At 43.3% G+C, this 19075-nt stretch overlaps 1 protein-coding gene across 7 annotated transcripts in view; it reads right to left on the reverse strand.

The window, feature by feature from the left end:
• LOC144600483 (neurite extension and migration factor-like) overlaps nucleotides 1–19075 on the reverse strand; it is a 302375-nt gene that overhangs the window by 25467 nt on the left and 257833 nt on the right. For all 7 annotated transcript variants that reach the window (XM_078412121.1, XM_078412114.1, XM_078412115.1 and 4 more), the window contains one exon: nucleotides 12356–12480. The gene's annotated coding sequence lies outside the window, so the exon portion shown is untranslated. The remainder of the gene's footprint in view (nucleotides 1–12355; nucleotides 12481–19075) is intronic.

Here is a 19075-nt window from a genome sequence, read left to right on the forward strand (position 1 = left end):
TCTCATGAACCTCAATAAGGTCATCCTTGAGCCTTCTATTCTCCAAATACCCAGCCTATCCAACCTCTCCCTTCAATTCAAGCCTGCGAACCCAGGTAATACCCTGGTGAATCTCTGCTGGACTTTTGCCAACTTAAAAGCATCCTTCCTATAAGTGGCCGACTAGAAGTCCAAACGTGGTCTCACCAAGGACTTGTGCAGCTGTATCACGATGCACCAACGTTTAAACTCAATACCCTGCCCCAATGAGGGTAAGCATACCAAAAGCTGCCTTAATCTCAATGTCCACCCAATTCACCACTTTCAGGGAACCATACATTCATACTCCCAGATCTTTCTACTCAGAAACACGCTCCAGGGTTCTATCATTTACTGTGTCGATCCCTGACCTGGTTCGATATTCCAAAGTGCAACACCTCATACTTGTCAGAGTTAAATGTATTTGGTATTCCTTGGCCGACCTTCCTAACTGATTTGTAAACTTACGTAACCTCCTTCACTACCTGCTGCCCCACCTGTTTTGGTGACATGACAACTACATTGTCAACAGAATCACTATGAGGGGGGGGGGGTGAGGAAGAGGGAGATCTCATTGAAATTACCGAATAGTGGAAGGCCTGGATAGAGTGGATGTGGAGAGGATGTTTCCACCAGTGGGAGAGTCTAAGACTAGAGGGCGCAGCCTCACAATAAAAGTACAGAAAGGAGATGAGGAGGAATTTCTTTAGCCAGGGGGTGGTGAATCTTTGGAATTCATTGCCACGCAAGGCTGTGGAGGCCAAGTCATTGGGTGGAGATTGATAGCTTCTCGATTAGTAAAGATATCAAAGGTTACGGGGAAAAGTCAGGAGAATGGGGTTGAAAGGGAAAGGTTGATCAGCCACGATTGAATGATGATGCAGACACGGTGGGCCAAATGGTCTATTTCTGCTTCAATGTCTTGTGAACAGTGGTCCAGATCCACAAAGGCAACAGTATTGTCATGGTGGACCACTTTAACCTGGGACTTACTCAAAGCAAAATCCATAGATGGGGCAGAAGTTATTAGGTGTATCCAAGAATTTTTTTAGAAACAGTATGTGGATGGTACAACTCGAGGAGGGATCATATTGGACCTTGAATTGGGATACTGTATGATCCTGGCCAGTTGACTGGTGTTTCAGTGGAAGAGTATTTTGGGAACAATGATGAAAAGTCCATAAGTTTTAAGATAGTTATGAATGTCTGGATATGTTTAAATCTTGGGGGAAGGTACTAAATTGGGGGGTGGCAGATTACAGCAGAATGGGCAGGAGCTAGGGAGGGTAAACTATGAGCTGCTGTCATTAGGTAAGTCCACATATGACGCGTGGAAGTCCTTTAATGGCAAGCTAATCACATTTCAGGATTGACATGTTCCAGTAAGGAGGAAGGATAACATAGAAACATAGAAAATAGGTGCAGGAGTAGGCCATTCGGCCCTTCGAGCCTGCACCGCCATTCAATATGATCATGGCTGATCATCCAGCTCAGTAACCTGTACCTGCCTTCTCTCCATACCCCCTGATCCCTTTAGCCACAAGGGCCACATCTAACTCCCTCTTAAATATAGCCAATGAACTGGCCTCAACTACCTTCTGTGGCAGAGAATTCCACAGACTCACCACTCTCTGTGTGAAGAAATGTTTTCTCATCTCGGTCCTAAAAGACTTCCCCCTTATCCTTAAGCTGTGACCCCTGGTTCTGGACTTCTCCAACATCGGGAACAATCTTCCTGCATCTAGCCTCTCCAACCCCTTAAGAATTTTGTAAGTTTCTATAAGATCCCCCCTCAGTCTTCTAAATTCCAGCGAGTATAAGCCTAGTCTATCCAGTCTTTCTTCATATGAAAGTCCTGCCATCCCAGGGATCAATCTGGTGAACCTTCTCTGTACTCCCTCTAAGGCTAGAATGTCTTTCCTCAGATTAGGAGACCAAAACTGTACACAATACTCCAGATGCGGTCTCACCAAGGCCCTGTACAACTGCAGCAGAACCTCCCTGCTCCTATACTCAAGTCCTCTTGCTATGAATGCTAACATACCATTAGCTTTCTTCACTGCCTGCTGCACCTGCACGCTTGCTTTCAATGACTGGTGCACCATGACACCCAGGTCACGTTGCATCTCCCCTTTTCCTAATTGGCCACCATTCAGGTAATACTCTGCTTTCCTGTTCTTGCCGCCAAAATGGATAACCTCACATTTATCCACATTATATTGCATCTGCCATGCATTTGCCCACTCTCCTAATCTATCCAAGTCACTCTGCAGCCTCCTAGCATCCTCCTCGCAGCTAACACTGCCACCCAGCTTCGTGTCATCCGCAAACTTAGAGATATTGCATTCAATTCCCTCGTCCAAATCATTAAGATATATTGTAAATAACTGGGGTCCCAGCACTGAGCCTTGCGGTACCCCACTAGTCACTGCCTGCCATTCCGAAAAGGACCCGTTTATTCCTACTCTTTGCTTCCTGTCCGCCAACCAATTCTCTATCCACCTCAACACTGAATCCCCAATACCGTGTGCTTTAAGTTTGTACCCCAATCTCCTATGTCGAAGGCCTTCTGAAAGTCCAGATATAACACATCGACTGGTTCTCCCTTATCCACTCTACTAGTTACATCCTCGAAAAATTCTATAAGATTCGTCAGGCATGATTTGCCTTTCATAAATCCATGCTGACTTTGTCCGATGATTTCACCACTTTCCAAATGTGATGCTATCACATCTTTAATAACTGACTCTAGCATTTTCCCCACTACCGATGTTAGGCTAACTGGTCTATAATTCCCCGTCTTCTCTCTCCCTCCCTTTTTAAAAAGTGGGGTTACATTAGCTACCCTCCAATCCTCAAGAACTACTCCAGAATCTAAAGAGTTTTGAAAAAATTATCACTAATGCATCCACTATTTCTGAGGCTACTTCCTTAAGCACTCTGGGATGCAGCCTATCTGGCCCTGGGGATTTATCGGTCTTTAATCCATTTAATTTACCTAACACCACTTCCCGACTAACCTGGATTACCCTCAGTTCCTCCATCTCGTTTGACCCCCGGTCCCCTGCTATTTCCGGCAGATTGTTTATGTCTTCCCTAGTGAAGACAGAACCAAAGTAGTTGTTCAATTGGTCTGCCATCTCCTTGTTCCCAATTATCAATTCACCTGTTTCCGACTGCAAGGGACCTACATTTGTCTTAACTAGTCTTTTTCTCTTCACATATCTATAAAATCTTTTGCAGTCATTTTTTATGTTCCCTGCCAGTTTTCTCTCATAATCTATTTTCCCTTTCCTAATTAAGCCCTTTGTCCTCCTCTGCTGGACTCTGAATTTCTCCCAGTCCTCTGGTATGATACTTTTTCTGGCTAATTTATATGCTTCATCTTTTGTTTTAATACTATCCTTGATTTCTCTTGTTAGCCACGGATGCACTACCTTTCCTGGTTTGTTCTTTTGCCAAACTGGGATGAACAATTGTTGTAGTTCATCCATGCAATCTTTAAATGCCTTCCATTGCATGTCCACCGTCAACCCTTTAAGTATAAATTGCCAGTCTATCTTGGACAATTCACGTCTCATACCCTCAAAGTTATCTTTCTTTAAGTTCAGAACACTTGTTTCTGAATTGACTTTGTCACTCTCCATCCTAATGAAGAACTCCACCATATTATGGTCACTTTTGCCCAAGGGGCCTCGCACAACAAGACTGCTAACTAACCCTTCCTCATTACTCAATACCCAGTCTAGAATGGTCTGCTCTCTCGTTGGTTCCTCGACATGTTGGTTTAGAAATCCATCTCGCAAACATTCCAAGAAATCCTCTTCCTCAGCACCCCTGCCAATTTGGTTCACCCAATCTATATGTAGATTGAAGTCACCCATTATAACTGCTGCAACTTTAGTGCACGCATTTCTAATTTACTGTTTGATGCCATCCCCAACCTCACTACTGCTGTTAGGTGGCCTGTACACAACTCCCACTAGCGTTTTCTGCCCCTTAGTGTTTCGCAGCTCTACCCATATCGATTCCACATCCTCCAAGCTAATGTCCTTCCTTTCCACTGCTTTAATCTCTTCTCTAACCAGTAACGCTACCCCACCTCCTTTTCCTTTCTGTCTATCCCGCCTAAATATAGAATATCCCTGGATGTTGAGCTCCCAGCCTTGGTCACCCTGGAGCCACGTCTCCGTAATCCCAACTATATCATAATCATTAATAACTATCTCCACATTTAATTCATCCACCTTATTACGTATACTCCTTGCATTGAGACACAAAGCCTTCAGGCTTGTTTTTACAACACTCTTACCCCTTATACAATTATGTTGAAAAGTGGCCCTTTTTGATTTTTGCCCTGGATTTGTCTGCCTGCCAGAGGATTGGGACTCTTTTAAAGAGCAACAGAAGATAACTAAAAAGGCAATACGGGGAGAAAAGATGAGGTACGAGGGTAAACTAGCCAATAATATAAAGGAGGATAGTAAAAGCTTTTGTATGTGAAGAGGAAAAAAATAGTCAAGGCAAATGTGGGTCCCTTGAAGACAGAAGCAGGGGAATTTATTATGGGGAACAAGGAAATGGCAGAAGAGTTGAACCGGTACTTTGGATCTGTCTTCACTGAGGAGGATACAAACAATCTCCCAGATGTTCTAGTGGCCAGAGATCCTAGGGTGACAGAGGAACTGAAGGAAATCCACATTAGGCAGGAAAATGTTTTGGGTAGACTAATGGGACTCAAGGCTGATAAATCCCCAGGGCCTGATGGTCTGCATCCCAGGGTGCTTAAGGAGGTGGCTCTAGAAATTGTGGACGCATTAGTAATTATTTTACAATGTTCTATAGATTCCGGGTCAATTCCTGTGGATTGGAGGGTAGCTAATGTTATCCCACTTTTCAAGAAAGGAGGGAGAGAGAAAACGGGAAATTATAGACCAGTTAGTCTGACATCAGTGGTGGGGAAGATGCTGGAGTCAATTATAAAAGATGAAATTGCGGAGCATTTGGATCGCAGTAACAGGATCGTTCCGAGTCAGCATGGATTTACGAAGGGGAAATCGTGTTTGACTAATCTACTGGAATTATTTGAGGATGTAACTAGGAAAATTGACAGGGGAGAGCCGGTGGATGTGGTGTACCTCGACTTTCAGAAAGCCTTCGACAAGGTCCCACATAGGAGATTGGTGGGCAAAATTAGAGCACATGGTATTGGGGGTAGGGTACTGACATGGATAGAAAGTTGGTTGACAGACAGAAAGCAAAGAGTGGGGATAAATGGGTCCCTTTCAGAATGGCAGGCAGTGACTAGTGGGGTACCGCAAGGCTCGGTGTTGGGACCGTAGCTATTTACAATATACATCAATGACTTGGATGAAGGGATTAAAAGTACCATTAGCAAATTTGCCGATGATACAAAGCTAGGTGGCAGTGTGAACTGTGAGGAAGATGCTATGAGGTTGCAGGGTGACTTGGACAGGTTGTGTGAGTGGGCGGATGCATGGCAGATGCAGTTTAATGTGGATAAGTGTGAGGTTATCCACTTTGGTGGTAAGAATAGGAAGGCAGATTATTATTTGAATGGTGTCAAGTTAGGAAAAGGGGACGTACAACGTGATCTGGGTGTCTTGGTGCATCAGTCACTGAAAGGAAGCATGCAGGTACAGCAGGCAGTGAAGAAAGCCAATGGAATGTTGGCATTCATAACAAGAGGAGTTGAGTATAGGAGCAAAGAGGTCCTTCTGCAGTTGTACAGGGCCCTAGTGAGACCGCACCTGGAGTACTGTGTGCAGTTTTGGTCTCCAAATTTGAGGAAGGATATTCTTGCTATTGAAGGCGTGCAGCGTAGGTTTACTAGGTTAATTCCCGGAATGGCGGGACTGTCATATGTTCAAAGACTGGAGCGACTAGGTTTGTATACACTGGAATTTAGAAGGATGAGAGGGGATCTTATCGAAACGTATAAGATTATTAAGGGGTTGGACATGTTAGAGGCAGGAAACATGTTCCCAACGTTGGGGGAGTCCAGAACCAGGGGCCACAGTTTAAGAATAAGGGGTAGGCCATTTAGAACATATCATATCATATATATACAGCCGGAAACAGGCCTTTTCGGCCCACCAAGTCCGTGCCGCCCAGTGATCCCCGTACATTAACACTATCCTACACCCACTAGGGACAATTTTTACATTTACCCAGCCAATTAACCTACATACCTGTACGTCTTTGGAGTGTGGGAGGAAACCGAAGATCTTGGAGAAAACCCACGCAGGTCACGGGGAGAACGTACAAACTCCTTACAGTGCAGCACCCGTAGTCAGGATCGAACCTGAGTCTCCGGCGCTGCATTCGCTGTAAAGCAGCAACTCTACCGCTGCGCTACCGTGCCGCCCAGAGATGAGGAAACAGAGATGAGGAAAAACTTTTTTAGTCAGAGAGTTGTGAATCTGTGGAATTCTCTGCCTCAGAGGGCAGTGGAGGCCAATTCTCTGAATACATTCAAGAGAGAGCTAGATAGAGCTCTTAAGGATAGCGGCGTCAGGGGGTATGGGGAGAAAGCAGGAACGGGGTACTGATTGAGAATGATCAGCCATGATCACATTGAATGGCGGTGCTGGCTCGAAGGGCCGAATGGCCTACTCCTGCACCTATTGTCTATTGTCTATTGTCTATTGACTTTTCACCTTGCTACCTATTGCTTCTACCCTCATTTTACACCCCTCTGTCTCTCTGCTCATGCTCCCATCCCCCTGCCACATTAGTTTAAATCCTCCCCGACAGCACTAGCAAACACTCCCCTAAGGACATTGGTTCCATTCCAGCTCAGGTGCAGACCGTCCTGTTTGTACTGGTCCCACCTCTCCCAGAACTGGTTCCAATGTCCTAGAAATTTGAATCCCTCCCCCTTGCACCATTTTTCAAGCCACGTATTCATCTGAAATATCCTCCTATTCCTACTCTGACTAGCACGTGGCACTGGTCGTAATCCAGAGATTATTACTTTTGAGGTCCTACTTTTAAGTTTATCTCCTAGGTGAAGGAACATTGGATGTCCAAAGAGGTTGTAAATTTGGTTACAAAAAAAGGAAACAGAAGTCAGATGGGGCTTATGAGGAATATATAGCAAGCAGGAAATAACTCAAGCAGACAATAAGAAGGGCCATGAAACATCAGCAGCGTGTCAGATTATACATTAAAAGGACAGGGTAAGCAAGGAGAGGGGAGGACTGCTCACGGATAAAGGATGACATTTATGCTGGGAGTTGGAGGATGTGGGTGACGTACTAATCTTTCCTACCTTTCTTCCCCCTACCACAATCAATTGCCTCTCTTTGTTCCCCAGAGATGCTGCCTGACCCGCTGAGCTACTCCAACGCTGTGTGTCTTGAGTAGAGCAGGAGACTCAATCGTGAGGAGCTTCAATGTCGCGGTTCAGGATGGAGGAGCTGTTATGACCAATTCTAATCAAATGAGGTTTGCCAGCCAGAAATTTGAGAAGCCAGTTGCCAATGGAGGCCCCAAGGCAAAGGTCTAAGTGTGCAGAAGGGAGACACAAAATGTTGGAGTAACTCAGCGGGTCAGGCAGCATCTCGGGAGAGAAGGAATGGGGTGACTTTTCGGGTCGAGACCGAAGGGTCTCGACCCGAAATGTCACCCATTCCTTCTCTCCCAAGATGCTGCCTGACCCGCTGAGTTTTAGATTTTTATTTTAGATTTAGAGATACAGCGCGGAAACAGGCCCTTCGGCCCACCGGGTCCGCGCTGCCCAGCGATCCCCGCACATTAACACTATCCTACACACACTAGGGCCAATTTTTACATTTACCCAGTCAATTAACCTACATACAATAGACAATAGACAATAGGTGCAGGAGGCGGCCATTCGGCCCTTCGAGCCAGCACCCCCATTCAATGTGATCATGGCTGATCATTCTCAATCAGTACCCCGTTCCTGCCTTCTCCCCATACCCCCTGACTCTGCTATTCTTAAGAGCTCTATCCAGCTCTCTCTTGAATGCATTCAGAGAATTGGCCTCCACTGCCTTCTGAGGCAGAGAATTCCACAGATTCACAACTCTCTGACTGAAAAAGTTTTTCCTCATCTCAGTTCTAAATGGCCTACCCCTTATTCTTAAACCTGCACGTCTTTGGAGTGTGGGAGGAAACCGAAGATCTCAGAGAAAACCCACGCAGGTCACGGGGAGAACGTGCAAACTCCGTACAGACAGCACCCGTAGTCAGGATCGAACCTGAGTCTCCGGCGCTGCATTCGCTGTAAGGCAGCAACTCTACCGCTGCGCCACCGTGCCGCCAGCATTTTATGTCTACCTTCGATTTAAACCAGCATCTGCAGTTTTTGTTTCCTACACTCTAAGAGTGCAGAGATGAGCTTATTCAGCAGCATGTTGTTGAATGTTGAGCTGTAGTCAGTGAATAGCTTCCTGACATAGACATCAAGTATTTTCTGTTTTCACTTCTGATTTTTTGCATCGGAAATGTTTTTATTTTTATTTTATGTAATTGGGTTTTACCCAAATAAAGTTGATGGTAAAATTTACTCTACTATTTATGGTACTTGCTTCCTGAAACAGAGGATATTGCTCTATCTGATCTAATGACGCTAATTAATTTCAGAGAGCAATGCTGTTATCCAAGATCATTGTTGTCAGTGCTCCTCTTCTACATCGTATGTTGCCACTCTGACCATCTGTTTGTCACATTTTCAAAACCCTATGTTTCAATTATTCTTGCTCAGTAAACACAGCAGGTACCATTTTGTTCCCGAGTATAAGCTCTCCACACGTCACACCTCACCTCGATTCTAAGCACCGCACCTGTCTCTGTGTGGCTTCATTTGACCTCAGACTCCACTCCACCTGCAAGTTGGACGGTTCCAAGTTTTTAGGATGTCGAGCAGACTGAGAAAGGTCAGACATCATTTGTACGGAGAATTAAAGACAAACTAAGGGCAGTTGATTTAGTTTAGTTTAGTGCAGAGATACAGCGCTGAAGCAGGCTTTTTGGCCCACCGAGTCCGCACATACCAGCGATCCCCACACATTAACACTATCTCACCTACACACACAAGGGACAATTTTCACTTATATCAAGCCAATTAACCTAAACACCCGTACGTCTTTGGAGTGTGGGAGAAAACTGAAGATCTCGGAGAAAACCCACGCAGTCACAAGGACAACGTACAAACTCTGTCCAGACAACGCCCGTACTCAGGATTAAACCTGGGTTTCTGGCGCTGCAAGGGCTGTAATGCAGCAACTCTACTGCTGCGCCACCGTGCTGCACGTCTGTTTGCTACCTGACAGAATAAGGAAGTTTAGATCAGGAGTTGTTAATGTCAAAATATGATCCTTTTATTTGTAAGATAGGTTTGATATATTGCTGGTTCAGAGCAGATAATGTGTACTGCGGTAATTCTATTTGTGTGTGTGCATCAGACACAGTGAGGGATGTTTACAGTTCGAGCAGGTGTTGTATGTGGATCAGCTGCCTGTGTAAAACTCTGGCAGATTTTCCATCACTTTCATAAACTAGATGCACAGAGTCTCTTGCCCAGAGTGGGGGAATCGAGGACCAGAGGACATGGGGTCAAGGTGAAATGGAAAAGTTAATATGAATCTGAGGGGTAACTTTTTCACACAAAGGGTGGTGTGTGTTTGGAACAAGCTGCCAGAGGAGGTAGTTGTGGCTGGGACTATCCCATCATTTAAGAAACAGTTAGACAGGTACATGGATAGGACAGGTTTGGAGGGTTATGGACCAAATGCAGGCAGGTAGGACTAGTGTAGCTGGGACATGTTGGCCAGTGTGGGCAAGTTGGGCCGAAGGACCTGTTTCCACACTGTATCACTATATGACTATGACTTTCAATTGGTACACAATATGTAGCCTAATTCACCAGTGCCTTATCACAAGTGAAAGGAAGGCCATCCTTACATAGAAGTCGTGGGTGGAATTTGTGGACAGAAAGGGAAATACTCAGGTGGTCAGGCTGCAGCTGTGGAGAGAGAAAGGGTGTTAATGTTTCAGTTTGAAGATCCTTTACCAGAACTGGGAAAAAGAGAAGATAGACACAAAAAGCTGGAGTAACTCAGCGGGTCAGACGGAATCTCTAGAGAAGAAGAATGCGACGTTTCGGGTCGAGACCCTTCTGGTCGCCCCATTGCCGGAAGGATCTGAAGGCTTTGGAGTGGGTGCAAAAGGAGATTTACCAGGATGCTGCCTGAGTTTGGGAACATTAGCCACAAGGACAGGATGGATAAACTTGGATTGTTTTTTCTGGAATGCCAGAGGTTGAGAGGAGACCCAATCAAAGTATTTAAAATGATGAGAGGCATTAGACAATCAGAATGTTTCCGCCAGGGTGGAAATGCCAAAGGGCACAGCGTAAAGGTGAGAAGCTTGTGTGGGAAGGAACTGCAGATGCTGGTTTAAACCGAAGATGGACAAAAAGCTGGAGAAACTCAGCGGGTCAGACAGCATCTCTGGAGAAAAGGAATGTGACGTTTCGGGACGAGACCCTTCTTCAGACTGAGAGACAGTGGAAAGGGAAATGAGAGATATAGACGATGATGTAGAGAGATATAAAACAAATGAATGAAAGATATGCAAAAAAAAGTCACAATGATAAAGGAAACAGGCCATTGTTAGTTGTGTGCTAGGTGAAAACGAGTACAATCTAGATGGTTGTTAGAATCAGTAGATTTATTATAGACGTCAGTCTATAGTCTATCTCCAGTGATGGAGATGGTGAGATCAAGAAAGGGCAGGGATTTGTCCAAGTGAATTTGATTGCAGCATGGAAATTGGTGGTGAAGAGAGAAAACAGGTTAGTTCTTACGAAGGGTCTTCAACTTGAAGTGTTGTTACAGTTTCTCTTTCCACAGATGCTGCCTGTCCGATCCAGTGTTTCCATAATTTTCTGTTTCTATTTCAGATTTCAAGCATCTGCAGTTTATTTTTAAATTTCAGGGGTTACAATGTCATTGGAGTGAACAAAAGGATTCATTTGTTGATAATTACATACTCCCGAACATTCAGATTAATTGGCATGAAAGGCCAGAGAAGCTGGATAAGTGAGTGTCTCATCGAAAAGAACGTACTATCCAGCCTTCTCAGCCAAGATGCTAATTCAAACTCTATTCTTTAATTTGTAGGAAGGAACTGCAGATGCTGGTTTACACTGAAGATAGACACAAAATGCTGGAGTAACTCAGCGGGCATCTCTGGATAGTCTGAAAAAAGCTCTTGACCCGAAACGTCACCCATTCCTTCTCTCCAGAGATGCTGCCTGTCCCACTGAGTTACTCCAGCATTTTGTGTCTTTCTATTCTTTAATTGATGACTTTCCTGATTTAGATCACTGCTATCAAGAACTAGAGTCTCCATCACCATATGACCACATCATTACCAGTGAAAACTATCTGCAGTTCATTTTAGGCAACATACTATGATTGATATGATGTTAACGGAAATTAAAATCATGGACATTCAGATATAAACATCCAAATGGCAAATATTTATTCTTTAAAGGGCAACTCTCATCTCTGTGTTACTCCCTTTCCTCACAGATCACTGGAAACAGTTTTATTCTTTGTTTTTAGATGATGAAAATTCTTCTTAAAATTGTCCTGGAGTAATGTCCCGACCCAACTACCCCAACTACCCAACTACCCCAACCCCCACACAACTACCCCAACCCCCACACAACTACCCCAACCCCCACACTCCAGCCTTACCTCATGTCTGTTAATTAGATTTGCTGGATTGTTTGAGCTATTTTATTCATTCTTGGAATGTGGGTATCTCTATTGAAGTTAGAATTTATTGCCCATTTCCTTTGAAAAGGTAGTGATGGGATGCTTTCTTGAACTGATGAGAGTTCCGCTGTTGTGACTGGGTGGAATTTTTACACCATGTTTATTTCACAAACGATGTCAAAGGCAAAATTAATTAAAAATGTAATCAAAAATACTGAGTCAAGTGTTTAGTTTATAGTTTAGTTTGGTTATACGACACGGAAACAGACCCTTTGGCCTACCAAATCTGAACCGACCAGCGATTCCCGCACATCAACACTACCCTACACACACCAGGGACAATTTTACATTTATACCAAGCCAATTAACCTACAAACCTGTACGTCTTTGGAGTGTGGGAGGAAAACGAAGATCTCGGAGAAAATCCAAACAGGTCACGGGGAGAACGTGCAAACTCCGTACAGATAAGAACCTGTAGTCAGGATTGGACAGGTCTATAGCGCTGCAAGGCAGTAGCTCTACCACTGTGCCACCGTGCCGCCCATTTGTAACTCATTGCTCACCGTCTTCATTGGCCCAGTAGGGTTGTGCTGTTTTGTGCCCCCGTGCATCCAAGTCTTTTTCTTGCTGTTCATCCATAAATTTTGTCTGTTATTCCTTATTCCGTCAGTCACTGGTCCCAGCCACACTGTAATACATAAAATATATTTCATTAAACTCCACAAGAACTACATATCTGCAACGGCTGAGAGAGAAAGAAAAATCATCTCATCCCAAAACTTCACAATAGAAGCTAGGGCAAATATTTACCACAAGTTGGCTCACTACCTCGTCTATTTTGATTGCAAGAAATGTGTTTGAGTGTTGGTTTAATATATAAACTGAGGGAGAACAGGACACAAGGTTTAATCTGTCCATTGTTAGCTAAATCATTACCTATGTAATTATAAACATTGCATCTTCAGAATGAACAGACTGAGAATGCACTGATCTCCAAAATGAATGAATTGAGTTCCATGATTGTTGCAGTATTTGGGAGATATTAATGTAACAGGGGAGACTTGAATTCAGCAATCATCATCATAATCATAATCATACTTTACTAGCCAAGTATGTTTTGCAACATATGAGGAATTTCATTTACCATACAGTCATACCAATAAAAAGCAGCAGGACACACAAAATACATTTGAACATGAACATCCACCACAGTGACTCCTCCACATTCCTCACTGTGATGGAAGGCGAAAAAATGTTTAATCTCTCCCTTCTTTGTCCTCCAGTAGTCGGGGGCCTCTAACCTTCCATTGATGGGACGACCTTACTCCCGTATCATGGAAAGGTGGATTTTTTTTTTTGTTGAAAAATAAAAAATCAGTATTTTTCAGTTCTTTTGCTTTCACGTTTTTCTGAAAGCAAGTCTTTTTAGATTCGGGTCTATGTTTTAACAATCAAACCTTGCATTCTACATTTTCACAATTGATCAGTCACAAAGGCATTTATTGCAACTTGCATTTATTCTTCTATCTGTAGAAATCTATGTCATTTTAATTTTATTGCAAGTTCCTCGATACATGTTGTATGAACAAACAGCTTTTGGTACATAACTAGGTAGTTATTATTCACAAGTGTACTCATACAGTGGGCGTTGAATGGATATTTGAATGTGAGCTATTGCAGCTAAGACCAAGCATTCACAATCCATACAAAGGAAGGAATGACTTGCCTTTATGTAATGCCAGTGTGAAGTATTTTAATTCTCAAGACTATTTATTGACACCAATGCATTAGCCAACACTCAAAGCTGAATGGGATAAATGACTTATACCAAAATGTATATTATTCAGCAAATAAAGTCAATTCAGTCAAAAGCAATCCATTTAAAAAATAGAGGAAGTAGAGACTAAAGCAATGTCTGCCATCAAAAGCAGGATAATTTCATCAGAGAAAGAAGAAGTGAGTGGAGAGTAGTTACTTATAAATCCTGCATTAAATGAACCTCAATCACAATGATGCATGGTCCTCAAGTTTGATCGATGGAGGAATTAACTAATCATCTCCCTTCTGGCTGGCTGCCCTATTTGTTGTACATTCAGTCAACTGCGGTCAACCAGGGTCTGCAGTTCCTTCCTGCACATTCCGTCTGCTCCACTGCAAAATCTCCTCAAGGTGTGTCCACTTTGAAAAAGTTCTCCTCATCTCGCCGACGAGATTTCTGCAACATCCTCTCTCGCTGCTCCCCCTCTGTGATTCCTCCTGCTCTCCGACTCTATGATCTGCATCTCCATTAATGTCTTGTTTTCACACCTTACCCTTCTTTATCTCCCTCGCTCAAGACTCTCAGTCTGAAGAAGTGTCTCGACCCAAAATGTCACCCATCCCTTCTATCCAGAGATGCTGCCTGTCCCACTGAATTACTCCAGCATTTTCACTCTATCTTCATTATTAATAAAACAGGAAACGTGGCAACCAAATTGTGAATAGCAGAACTCACAAAAAGCATTCTGATAATCACCAGATAATCAGTTTAGAAATATTCTGAGGGTTAAATTTTTATTAGGACACTGCTCTTCAAATAGTGCCTTGGGATAGTTTTATTGAAGGGCCCTCAACTTAGCATCTCATCCAAAAGATGGCAGTCCCAGCTGTGCAACGTGATTTTAAGTCTTCAGAGATTTGAACACCAGCATTTGGAAGCACATTAGGATGATGAGCAGGAACTCTGGCTGGGTTTCCCCTTTTTGAAGTTAGTGTGACCCCCACACACAACTATACCATCTTTACTGCGGATCTTTCACCGTCCGGCGCGGCCTGGAACGTGGCAACTTCAACAGCCTGACCACGGGAGAAGACGGCAGAGGAAGAGAAGAGACATTCTGGCCTTCCATCACAGTGAGGAGGTGACTGGAGGAGACTCACTGTGATGGATGTTTCTTTTTTATTGTTTTGTGTTGGTTGTGATTGTGTGTGAAATTGTTATATTTTTATTGCTCTATTGCAGGACTGTGGGTGACTTTTCATTTCACTGCACATCTTGTATGTGTGTGTGACAAATAAACTTGATGACTTGACTTGACTTAGTCACCTCCAAATTAAACCCAGAGCATTCATCTCATGTACCAATATATCAGGACTTCAAAACAGGTCAAAGAAATTGTCCTCACTGGGGAAATAAGCCAAATTTGTCAAATCATGCGTTAGCTTCCACTTGTTGTCAGAACTAGTGCCTCAGTCACCTTTCTTACGTTCATGTTATTTTCCTTTCTAACAGTTGATAAAAATAGATTTCCCAATTATTTAAATGTTAGTTATGTGGTCCCTTTGTTGAAAAATGACTTGCGGTGGTGTGGGGGGAAGGTCAGCTCAGATCCGCTTCATATTACACAGCAGCAGAAATGTACTCTGTGTACAGAGAGATTAGATGCATATCTGCCCAATGGCAAAGGCAATAAGAGATACAGATGTAACCGGTCTGTCCAGCACCTGCCAGGTTGCATTAATGCACCAAAGCCCCTGCCCAGGAACCAATCTGTACTTTTTCTGCAATTTGGCCATTATTTTCTTCCTCCCCGTCAATAAACCAAATCATTCTTTTGTCCTATGCTTAAGCTAGGCAAGCTTGCTTTTCTGTATCACATACATCTGTGACCAAGGGACTCCAAATTAGGACTTTCTATTTTGATTCAGGGTTTACAGTTCTTGCTTAAAATGCAGGAGGATTTCCACTTTAAATCTCCACTAAGCCCTACAGAGAGATGCTTAATGTTTTTTTAAAAAGGTGGCATAGGAAAGAAGTTAACATAATGCCAGTATCAATACTCAACGCGGAAATAAGTAATCAAATGGAAATGATAAACATAATAAAACCTAGTTAACAAGGCTTTATGAAAGATAAATTATATAAACTAAGAGGCCAAGGAATTTGGAGGAAGTGTGTTAGCACGGATTGAAAATACATTGTCAACTGGACAACAAGGAGTTTGAATAAATTGGTTCTCTTTGGGTTGGACTGATATAACCAGTGGTGTACCTCATGTCATGAACTGTTTACTTTTTACATTAATAACCTGGAGTAGTAAACTAAAGGTTTCCATCAGTTTGAAGAAGCGTCCTGACCCAAAACATTACCCGGGTAGACACAAAATGCTGGAGTAACTCAGCGGGTCAGGCAGCTGCCATCTCCAGATGTTGCCTGACCCGCTGAGTTACTCCAGCATTTTGTGTCTACCTTCGATTTCGATCAGCATCTGCCGTTTTTTTCCCAAAACATTAACTATCCATTTCTCTCCACCGATGCTGCCTGGTCTAGAATTTCCGAGCATAAATTTCCAACATCTGCAGTCTCAGTGTCTCCACAAGGTTCCCAAGTTTGCTGATAATATGAAAACTTGCGGAAGGACACGTGTGGAGAATATTGTTATTCGGCAATAGTGAATTTAGTGAAAACCTGTCAATGGAGTTTAATGTAGGGGCGTACGAGGTCATGTACTTCGTAAGAGGGGTCAAAAAAGCAGCATCGAATTAGATAGAGACTGCAAATGAGTGGTGAATCTCTGGCATTCTCTGTTCCCACCATGGAGGTGATCAGGTCATTGGATATTTTTAAGGTGAAGATACATAAATAATTGAAAGATCGGAGAGTTGAAGGATATGGGGAGCTGGCACACACTAGGAGTTGAGGTCTGCATAGATCACTGCATGATCATGTAGAAGTGACACTCTCTGGCAGTCTTGAGAGGCCAGGTCGCCCACTACTGCTCTGATTTCCTAGTGTCCTTTAAAAATATATTTTGCTGATTAATTTTGGCAGTGAGAGATCTTTCACCGTCATTAAGGAATTCTGTGTGATAATGGTGTTCTCATAATGGCGTTCACTACACAATTCCAAAATCTGCTCGAATTTGGAACCACAAGTATGTTGCTCCCAGGGGAATGTCACTTTCACCATTGCTGGTTAGATTCTGTGGAGAGATATACTATCTAAGCAAGCTTAATTTGGGTCCATGGTGCTCTGGTAAGGAGCAGTCGTGGTGTTCTGCTGACAGTAGAAGTCCAATGAGTGAACAAATTACATGATCTGAGTTGCCATAATTCTGGCACAAAATATAAAGCTACAATCTCATGTAAGATGACTCAGAGTTTGAGATCCACAGCTAGTTTTTGGAGCTACTTGTCCAACTTGAAATCACATGTGGCAAATGTCACGGTATAATGCAGCCTGAGAACGATTATTTAAAAATGAAGTGGGGCGGTGGGTGATGTAAAAAGGCTGGAGAGAACCTCAAAGAGCTTCAGTCAGTATCAGGTTCCCAAAATGCTGAGACTAAGTGAAAGAGCCTGCATTGCGATATGTATTTGTCAAAATGCTCCCCTTTGAAAATTAACCACTCTCTGTATAATACCTGCTTTAAAAGCTGATCTTAAATAACGTCGGATGAAGCAAAAGAGTGACAGGTTTGTCACTCCCAATGTTTAAACTATAAGGGGTACGTGGGTGTACAGTGGTGTCGAATGGAAGATAAGCTACTTGACAGAAAGATTGGTAGGTCGTATCCAGCAGCCCAACAGCCTAATCCTTCAGTTCCACACTCCTGTAAATTCACAAGCGTATTACCACTACTTAACTGTAGCATGCGAGAAAAATTGAAGATATAATGGGTGTTCCGTTCAAGAGCCGAGATGTGAATAATTTTATTATGCTGTTATGCTGAGTATTTTAGTACTAAGATGATACCAATGAGCCATTCTTATCAGTAAAAAGCCTCATATAAAGTCAAGAGGCTACTATAATTTATAATAACGGATTATTAGTTAGCCACAGCCACCCAGCACGCAGGCTGTTCTCCTTGTTACCGTCAGGCAGATGATACAGGAGTATAGCTGCGCGTACCACCAGACTTAAGAACAGTTTCTACCATCAGGCCATCAGGCTTCTGAACTCATAAACACATTTCACATCATATATGTTGATTATTTTTAATATTGTCTTTTTACCTATTTTTAATATTGTCTTTTTACCTTACTAATGTCATTTTTTAAATCTTATTTATCCTTGGAATATTGCTGCTGAGGTGACCCGTTGTCTTGTCAAATACATTTAATTGTACCGTTGACCCTGTGCCAACCTACATACGACAAATAAAATGTATTATTATTATATTATTATTATTTTCTTACAGATACTGAAAATGCCAAAAATGTGATTAGTAACTGAACAGGTAAGACAGTAGCTTTATGAGAATCACGTCTATTTGCAAGTCAGATATAAAATGTTACGCTAGGTATCTGGTTCAGGTATTTGTTGGCCATATTATTCAGTCAGAACCTTTGTCCCAGGATGGAAAAATGAAATACAGGAGGGCATAGGTTGCAAGGTGAGAGGGGCAAAGGTTAAAGGAGATGTTTAGCGTAGTTTAGAGATACAGTGTGATAACAGGCCCTTAGGCCCACCTGTTCTGCATCAGCCAGTGATCACCCATACACTAGTTCTATCCTACACACTACGGGCAATTTACAGAAGCCAATTACCCTACAAAACCGCGCATCTTTGGAATGTGGGGGGAAACCGGAGCACCCGGATAAAACCCATGCGGTCACAGGGAGAATGTAAATCTGTGGAATTCTCTGCCTCAGAAGGCAGTGGAGGCCAAGTCTCTGAATGTATTCAAGATAGAGCTAGATAGAGCTCTTAAGGATAGCGGAGTCAGGGGGTATGGGGAGAAGGCAGGAATGGGGTACTGACTGAGAATGATCAGCCATGATCGCATTGAATGGTGCTGTTGGCTCGAAGGGCTGAATGGCCTATTCCTGCACCTATTGTCTATTGTCTAATGTGTAAACTCCACACAGACAGCACCCATAGTGAGGGTTGAACCCGGGTCTCTGGTGCTCTGAGGCAGCGACTCTACCGCTGTGCCACTCTGCCACCCTGATGTGCGGGGCAACTTTTCTTTACACAGAGGGTGGTGAGCGCGTGGAGCGTGCTGCCAGGGTTAATGGTTGAGGCCGATCGGAGAGCGGCATTGAAGACGTTTTTGAATGGGCATATGGAAATGCTGGGAATGGAGAAACATGCACGGGTAGATGAGAGATGGTCTTGGCTTCATGTTTGTCATGGATAGCGTGGGCTGAAGGGTGCAGTACTGATCTATGAACATAAGACACAAAATGTTGGAGTAACTCAGCGCGACCCTTCTTCAGACATCTCGACCCAAAACGTCACCCATTCCTTCTATCCAGAGATGCTGCCTGTCCTGCTGAGTTACTCCAGCATTTTGTGTCCA

This window comes from Rhinoraja longicauda, chromosome 15 (genome assembly GCF_053455715.1).
Source record: "Rhinoraja longicauda isolate Sanriku21f chromosome 15, sRhiLon1.1, whole genome shotgun sequence".
In the NCBI taxonomy this organism is placed as follows: Eukaryota; Metazoa; Chordata; class Chondrichthyes; order Rajiformes; family Arhynchobatidae; genus Rhinoraja; species Rhinoraja longicauda.